We start from the raw sequence: 7,225 nt of genomic DNA, 5'->3' as shown, positions 1-7,225 counted from the left end.
CTCTCTCTCTCTCTCTCTCTCTCTCTCTCTCTCTCTCTCTCTCTCTCATTTTACACTTCTCTGAGGACAGAGTGAGATCAAGGAAGAGGAGAGAGATGCCCAAGTGTCCCCACTCTCCAATTTTCCTCTTTGTCAGCAGCAGTAGGCTGGGCACTGACATGAGAAGTCTTCTTTATGGTTTTGAGCAGAAACTTGGACTTTTTTCAAAAGATTGCCACCACATGGGTGCCTAGTCTGCACCAAGCCCCAGAGTTCTCAAGTAGTCTCTGTCCATCAAGCCAAACAATACAAAACCTAGGACAAAATGCTAGCCAACCATTACCTCTTACTTCCCAAGACAGAATGGCAAGTAAAAGCCATAGCACATCTCTGTCCTCTTCCTGAACGAACATACACAGTATTTAGAAAACTAGCTCCCCCAAGCTAAGGGATAGACCTGCTCAGTTTGTGTGATCTCACGCCCCAACTAGGAAAGTTTTCTATGATGGGTGGATTCCTTAACATAGCCTCTGACAATCTGATGTCTGCTCGAACAAGACTAGTGAAAAGGTGGAAACATTCTCTCTTGTTCTGCCTGGGTGATATGTCAGACACCAATGGAAGAGCTGAGAGATGGGGTTACCTGAGTCCTCGGGGTCACATTGAGAGCCAAATTGACCAACCCTGAGCTCATCTTCTCATAGGATTACTCTTTGACTCAATGCCGAAGAATAATGCCAGGAAATTAGTTACCTGAAGCTTCAACATCCAGGTACAGCTGTGGTGGTAGAAAAAATGTCAAAATGCCAGAACTGTAATGTCTGGGAGTCAGGATGGACATCTCTCTCTGTGAGTGGTCCCCTTCTTCAGTTCCAAAGCAGTAAAACTGAAACTGTGCTACCAAGCATGGACTCTGCATGATCAGTTATAATGTGGATTGGTAGCATTTTGTAGCTATGTGTCATTAGTAAGAGCATTTTTGTTTTGTTTTGTTTTTGTTTTTGTTTTTTTGAGACAGGGTTTCTCTGTATAGCCCTGGCTGTCCTGGAACTCACTCTGTAGACCAGGCTAGCCTCGAACTCTCGAAATCCGCCTGCCTCTGCCTCCCACGTGCTGGGATTAAAGGTGTGCGCCATCACTACCCGGCCATAGTAAGAGCATTTTAAATGCTATTTTTTCCATTCCTGAGGCTGCTAAAAAGGACTACCCATCTTGTTATTTCCACTCCACAAATGGCAATTTTTGCTGGCTCATTTTTCTACCACATCTATGCAGGCATTATTCTTAGCATCTAAACTACTACAATGAAAGAGATTAACCATCTCTGCTCTGTGGAATTAGCCAGCCATTCACTAAGAGAGAAAGAGAAGGTGTGTGTGTGGGGGGGGGGGGGAGAACAGAGATTACATGAATAAATGATTTCAGTCATGAAAAGTGCTAAGAAGAAACTAAAGCCAAGGGCTCTGGTCAATTGGTTGCTGCAGATCTGGGGCTTGAAGTCAACAGTGTGAGGTCACAAGTTAAAAAGTCAACAGTGTGAAGTCAATAGTATGAGATCACAGGTTAAGACTTCCCTGATGTTTCTAAGAACTGGGTGATGGTGAAACGCTAGCTATGAGGGGGAATGGAATGTTCCAGAAGGAAGGCACAGGGACTCCAGAAGCTCCAGGGTGGTAGCTACCTTAATGTAACTTTGGTTTTTTTTTTTCCTTTTTCTATGCAAATATTTGCTAAGTCTCATCATCTCTGAACAGCTGGACCGCTTCCCATCTTTGCCCAGCTCTCGTAATGATATTCATGCTTCTACAATATAGTCAAGTCCCTTGTCATATTTTTACTTCTTATTAAAGATAAGCTAGAGAACCTAAGTATATAAATGCTCTACATGTAACTTTCAAAAACTTTACTACCAAACTTATGGCTGTGAGGTTTTCACATGATTACCCAGATAGGAGTAAACAAAACTGTGTCTCACAGACTTCTCAAAAGCCCTGCAGGCAGGCCGGAAACCAGACACTTCACAGGAAGTGGTGCAAGATGTGGAGGTCCGGGCTGGCAGAAAGGGGAAGCACAGGCTGCAGGGGTACCCCTGCTCAGCATGTGGAAGTCTCTGGGTTCCATTTCCAAGAGTGAAAAGGGGAAAAGGGTTTGGGGAACCACCTTCCCTACTCTTACCAGTAGCCAGATCTTTCAGATACAGTTTTACTAAAACAGTCAGGTTTATTATGAAAACCCACACCGACTCTCTTCTCCTTAGAAAGCCTCACCTGACTCATGGGTAAGGGAGAGGCAGTTTCCATCACTTGACAGAAAGTGGCATTTATTTTTATGTTTTGAATATTTGGGGGGAGCAGGGTTTGGTCTCATGTAGCCCATGCTAGCCTTGAACTTGCTGCATAGTTGGAGATGACCTTGAATTTCTGGCCATTCTCTTGCCACTGCCTGAGTGTTAGGTTTATAAGCTTGTGACATTTACAGGTTTTATATGGTCCTAGGGACCAGATCCAGGGCTTTATACATGTTAGGCAAGCACTCTACCAATTGAGCTCCATACGTCCCCAGACTGTAACATGGTACTTCCTAAAAGTTCAAGGAATGATTTTACCAAGATTATCCAATCACAAAGTGTTGCTGTGGTGGGTTATCCTGATGCTGTGTGTATTCTGATGTTAATTCTGCTTCCTCAAGAGGGGTTGCCACCAAGGAGCAGGAGATCACATACTCAGGTGATTTCATGTGAATCTTCTTCCCATTTTAAGTGGTCAATAAAAGCTAGAGCCTGTGATTGGGCAGTGGAAGGGAAAGGTGGGACTGGAAGTCTTCGAGAGTGGGGGCAGGTGGAGAGAGAGAGAAATAGAAGGGAAGGGGAGAGGACAGAAGAGGAAGAGGAGGAGGAAGCCATGATAGAACAGAAGAAACTGTAAGTAGCAAGGAGTCTTATAACTGGGGAATAAGTGTAAGATCTGACCAGTCTAGGCTTATAGCTTATAATCCTAATAACTGGACTGCATGCTTTTTATATGGGCTTATGGGGGTTGGAAATTACAGAGACAGTTGCTTTTTTCTTGGAGTTGATTATACTGGAGAATTCAAAGCTGTACCTTCTTCACATTTTTTTTCCTTTCATGTGACAGGTTATCAGGTTTTTCTGTTTAATATTAAAGAGCCAAGTCCCAAGTAATAATTTCCACCTTCACTTTATAGAAAGAGCTGAAAGAAGCCAATTTTTAAGTAAAATATGGACTAATGTCAAGCCAATAGGCTACAGAACAAAAAACAAAAAGCAAAAATCCCTACTTCAACTCTTCATTCCTATAGTGAAAGCCAGAGTTGCCCAGTTAGAATCTAATTTAGTGAAAAATCATAGTTAGTTTATCAAAATGCCACTGTAAAGAGAAATCTTAGGATCCCTGTTACATGGTACCAAAAATATAATCTTTCAAATGTTTTTCCATTGATAAAAAGCTTTTTTATGTTGACAAATGTGGTGGGGCTTGGGCAAAGGTGACCAAAAGTTTCCTCTGTGGATCCCAAGCAACTAAGGGAACTGCATCCTATTTCCTGGAGGCCACATCTGGAGTAACCCTGGCTCGTCAACGGGAGAAAGCAGCTCCATGAGGAAGCACAGACGAGAGACAGACACATTGAAGTAGCCTCTGTTTCCAGCCAGGGACAGCATACTCACCAGGGTCTCAGTCCTTCCTTCCTGAATCAGAGCCCCTTCACTGTCTCTGCCACTCTCCTGTTGTCCGTCAGAGGACACACACATAGGCCACAATCATGTTTGGGGGCTTTGTACCAGGATCCTTGGATACAGCCACTTCCTTGCTCCCGATACCCTCATCTGGTATCTGATCCACAAGCCCTTTCCAGGGACTCCCACACTTTCTGGTTCCCTTCTCTGTCAGAATCCGCCTTTGGGTGGTTGTAGGGTCTTCTATAACCCAGGCTCTTCCTGATCAAGACTCTAACTTAACTTCCTGCTGCCCGAGGTGGCTAAGATGAGAATGGCTGACATTCTTGTCACTATCATTAGCATGTACTCCCTGAGGGCTGGGCCTATTCTGGTTGTTCACAGACGTGCCCCATGGTAAATGATGAGTGGATTTTATATCCTCAGATTTTTTTTTCAATGTAACATTTCCTTCTCGTGGGAATTCTTCATCTTTATTCTCCTTATTCCTCATCAAGTCTTTTTCCTTGTTGCCCCAACATCAGGCTCATGTGGAAGTTAAATTCCTCCCCATACCTTTTCTCCTACTTTAATTTTTTTTTAATTTTTAAATCACATTTGTTGAGGTTAGAGAGATGGCTCAGTTGTCAAGAGTACTGACTGCTCTTCTAGAGGTCCTGAGTTCAATTCCCAGCAACTACATGGTGGCTCACAACCATCTGTAATGGGATCTGATGCTCTCCTATGATGTATCTGAAGAGACTGATAGTGTACTCACATATATAAAATAAATACATAAACCACATTTGTTTAGTGTGTGTGTATCTGTGTGTATCTCTGTGTGTGTGTGTGTGTGTGTGTGTTTATTGGTGCACAAGTGCCATGGCACATGTGTGGAGGTCAGAGGAGAACTTGCATAAGTCAGTTCCTTATGTAGGTCCTAAGAATTGAACACAGGTTTTTGGACTTGTTTGCAAGTGTCTTTCCCTGCTGACCCAACTTGCTGAGCCCAGTAGTCCTCTGTTCTCATGTGCTACTTCTAGCTATACCATTTTTGTTAAAGTTAAATAGCTGTTGAACCGGGGGCTGTTTCTCAACAGTCTTTCAATTATGTATTCAATAATTATTGAAAACATTGCACTATGCAGCTAGACTTGCCTGTAGCTCTGAGTTATAGCAGTACACAAAACACATAAATGTCCCACATTCATGGAGCTTATATTCTAATTTGGAAGAAAAAAAGACAAAACAGTAATATTTGAAGGGTAATTATGTAATTATGAGTGCTATAAAGATACAAAGAGAGATATGGGGCAACCAAGAACGTCCTTTGGGGTGATCCTGAGTGAATGAAGAGGACCATGAGACAACATGTACACCTCTGAGGCAGCAACTGAACTGTGTAAGAAATACCTCTGAGGCAGGTCAGTGCCTGGACAGGACGACAGTGTGGCAGGAAGAGTGATGAAAGGAGAAAGGGCAAGAGATAGCAGAGGGGTAAATGGGGAACTTTGCTCACTAGACCTTGGAGGTCCCATGGGACCATTCTCCTACTCTGAAAGATATGACTTATTCCAGAGTAATTGGTATGATTTATTCTCAGTAGTTTAGGTGAAGTCCTTGGAGCTTGAGGATGTATCATGTGGATATAGTCATGTAGGGCACATTTCCCTGCTTCCTGGATTAATAAGTGTATAAGCCTATTGCAATAGACTAGATCATAGGACAACTACATAGCCAAGTGTGGACAGACCAGGATCTATGAGATGTGGCTTGTTCCAAAAAGTCAGGTACATCCAGGAGTAAACAACATGCTAAGAAAGTCTTAACGCCTTCTGCACCTTGCTAAGACAGAATTCCTGGGAGGAGCTAGAATTAAAGTAACCAGAATTTACCAGCAAGAAACCAACTTCATGGACTTGAGACACTCAGACTAGTGCTTTCCCATGTGGCTCTTCTGAGCTTCTAGCTCCTCATGTCCAACAGGGGCAGTGATATGACACCTGCTTCATGTGGTTGCTATGTGAAATGCACTGAGTTCACAATATAACCTACACTTAAAAACCCTGAGGGTAGGGCTGGAGAAATGGCTCAGCAGTTAAGAGCACTGGCTATACTTCCAAAGGTCTTGAGTTCAATTCCCAGCAATCACATGGTGGCTCACAGCTATCTGTAATGGGATCTCATGCTCTCTTCTGGAATGTAGGCTCTTTATGCAAATAGAGCAATCAGATACCATCAATCAATCAATCAATCAATAAATCTAAGAAATGAAAAAAGAACTCTGAGGTCCAGGTATGGGTCTTAACTCTTTACTTTAATTCATTTAATCCTATAAGAAGATATACTTTTATTATCTGGTAGATAATGATCTGATACATTTCTTAAGCATGCCCCAGCAAATAACCACAAGCTTGGTCATAACAACAAAAAGCTCTTACAATTTTAAGGACAGAGTCCTAAATTGGGGTGTTGGCAGGGTCTTAGTCCCCTCAAAAGCTCCAGAGATGCTTGTCTGTCTTCTCCAGCTCCTCAGGATTCTTGGCATTCTTTGGCCTACAGATACATCATTGCCTTCTCTCCTGTGTACTTGCCCATCACACTTCTGGATTTTCTCTAATTAAATCTGGTTATTACATTAATCATTGGCCTGCTTTTCTTTTTAATCTTTTGTTTTTGAGACAGGGTCTCTGTAGCTCAGGCTGTCTTGGAACACACTATGTAGAGCTCAAAGCTAGCCTTGACCCCTCAGAGATCTGCCTGCCTCTGCTTCCTGAGATTGAAGGTATGCATGGCCTGGCCTGGTTTTAAAACTGGAATGACCTTATCTCAAGATCTTAATTAATTAATGGAGTGGGAGATGGTTCAGTCCATCGTATTTGCTGTGCAATCATGAGGACCTGAGTTTAGATCCCCAGCACCCATGTGAAAGTGAAGCACAGTGTAGTACTAGGTGCCCATATGTAACTCTACCATGGGGGATTGGGGTGTGAGGAGACAGAAGAATCTCTGAAGCTTGCTGGACAGTAAATTTGCTGAATTGGTGAGCTCTGGGTTCAGTGAGAACCCAGAGAGGTGAGAGATCCTGCATCCAACATCCTCTACAGTTTTTGAGACATCGTGTCCTATAGAGTAGCAAATCCCATCATCCAGAAATGGAAGTGACTGTCACCAACAATGAAGGGAGAACTGTCTAGACGGCTCTGACAAGACCACCGATGTTCTGCCCTATACTACTGCAACTACTGCAGCATCTTTGATCCAGACAATGAGAAGCTTGCAGTTCGGAGGCAGAGATTGTGATTAGCAACAATATCTAGGAACTTGCTAAGCCATACATGTTACAGAAGCAGAACAGGGATTTGGCCTGAATCTTCTGACTCTACTCCAATGCTTCCAACAGCCTTCCTGCACCAGAAACCTATAGACATTACACAGCTCCATCCGTTCTTGGTTCCCAAGTTTCATTCAGTTGAGAAGATCTTATTCTGGTTTATTTCCCTCCCATTCCTCTCGTCAGTTAATCCATAAAGGATTCAGGGATAAAGTGGTTAACTTGGTGGGGGTTTTCCT

The 7,225-nt window shown here is 43.1% G+C and overlaps 1 protein-coding gene across 1 annotated transcript in view; it reads right to left on the bottom strand.

Moving 5' to 3' along the window:
• Positions 1 to 7,225, bottom strand: part of Entpd1 (ectonucleoside triphosphate diphosphohydrolase 1) — a 78,332-nt gene that overhangs the window by 28,225 nt on the left and 42,882 nt on the right. The gene's annotated exons all lie outside the window — the stretch shown is intronic.

This window comes from Grammomys surdaster, unplaced genomic scaffold, assembly GCF_004785775.1.
Source record: "Grammomys surdaster isolate TR1022 unplaced genomic scaffold, NIH_TR_1.0 66, whole genome shotgun sequence".
Classification (NCBI taxonomy): domain Eukaryota; kingdom Metazoa; phylum Chordata; class Mammalia; order Rodentia; family Muridae; genus Grammomys; species Grammomys surdaster.
This window is presented reverse-complemented; position numbering and strand designations above follow the sequence as displayed.